Source organism: Equus asinus, chromosome 5, assembly GCF_041296235.1.
Source record: "Equus asinus isolate D_3611 breed Donkey chromosome 5, EquAss-T2T_v2, whole genome shotgun sequence".
Taxonomy (NCBI): domain Eukaryota; kingdom Metazoa; phylum Chordata; class Mammalia; order Perissodactyla; family Equidae; genus Equus; species Equus asinus.
Genome location: NC_091794.1, coordinates 89,928,324 through 89,930,226, shown reverse-complemented (window position 1 = coordinate 89,930,226; position 1,903 = coordinate 89,928,324).

Genomic DNA, 1,903 nt, shown 5'->3' with positions numbered 1-1,903 from the left:
TTGGGGGAGGAAAAAAAGAAAAAAGAGGAAGATTGGCAATAGATGTTAGCTTAGGGCCAATCTTCCTCACACACACAAAATCGTTAACTTAATGAGCCAGTAAGTCCCTTTTGCTATGTAAAGTAACATACTTACAGGTTCCAGGGATTTAGAACCTGAACATCTGCGGGGAAGGGGGCATTATTCTGCCTACACCATAAATGAACAAAGCATTTCAAACAGGAGTGATCAACTGTCACATGCTGACGTGTCAAAAAGTTAAGGATTTAGCACTGACCAATAGGAAAGTATCATAGAGGTTCTGGTGATCTTTACACCGGGCAGTTCCAGTGGAGTCCAAATACTCACTGGACTAGGTTTGAAAAATACAGTTAATAGGTAGGTAACGCTTGAGTTTTGCTATAAACAGCAGAGAAAGGGGATGATAGCTGAAGGGGTGAGTGTGGGTCAGACAAGAACGTTTTTTTAAAGGGAAGAAATAATACACATTTGGAGGCTGATAGAACGATCTAGTAGAGGGTAAAATTAATGAACAGGACACAAAGAATGGCCAAATCTGGGTCCTCTGAATAGCTAAGGCATGGAATCTAGTACACGAGTAGAAGAGCCTGCCTTAAGTAGGGCAAGGTCAACCTGTCTATAATACCTGGAGGTGAGAGCATAAAAGCACAGATGCAGGTAGGTAAGTAGATGTGATGGTAGGAGCCTCTGGAAATTTCCTTGTTTCTATTTTCTAAGTTTAAAAAAAAAGTCAAGCTGAGAGTGAGGATGGGAAAGATGTTAAAATTTAAGTTTTCAAGTGAAAGAGTAAATGGGATAGAGAAATGTAGTTGGATCGTCAGATGGTACTGAGGTCTACCTGAAGTCATGACTTCAGAGTCATGACACAGAGACCGAATCAGCAACTTCAGTTGCACAAATACCTAAGTGCAAAGAAGGTGGTGTACTGAACTTACCCAAAAATGGAGTTGTCAGTCAAGTAAAATGAAGCAAGAGATGGGGCAAAGCAGTTTACTGTGTAGCCAAGAGTGAGTGTAAGAATGGACCACTCGGGGCCGGCCCCATGGCCGAATGGTTCTGGTTCGCACGCTCCGCTTCAGCAGCCCAGGGTTTTGCCGGTTCAGATCCCAGGCACGGACATGGCACCGCTCATCAAGCCACGCTGGGGTGGCGTCCCACATGCCACAACTGGAGGGGCCCACAACTGAAAATATACAACTATGTACTAGGAGGCTTTGGGGGGAAAAAGGAAAAATAAAATCTTTAAAAAAAAAAAAAGAATGGACCACCGGATCTAAACTGGGTAATGAAGACCATGAGGTGGAAAATTAAAGCTAAGTGAGAGGATCAATAAATTCTAAGTCACATAGTACTGTGACACTCACTCTGTTTATGTCTGCATCGAACTCTTCTTCTAGACTGAGGTCCTCCAAAGTGGGATCAGTGTCTTATTTTTTCATTCTTAGTATCTTAGCACATAGTTTATCTGAGTGGATAGATGGATGCTAACCCATGGTTTAAGAGAAATTGCCCACCTACAATCCTGTGATATATAAAGTTCCTCCTTCCTCACTGTTCTTTTAGAGTGCAAATAAAAAGTTGCAATGCTTCATCAAAACCTATGGTATAAACAAATCCTTGGGAATGAGAGCAGATGCTGAGTTCCTACAGTGTTGTATCCAAGAACTGAGCCAGAAAATGTGCCAGACATATCCCAACTAAAGTTAAGTTGGCCCTTACTGAACACCTGGGTGGCATAAAATCTTTGAACTTCCCAACCTCTAATTATTTCACCTCCTTGCAGTAATTAGCAGGACCCAAAACAGGCCTTGAGAATACCAAGTCTTCTAAGGAGACATAAATGAAACTCAACTTGGAGGTGGAAAACAAATGCACAGACAAA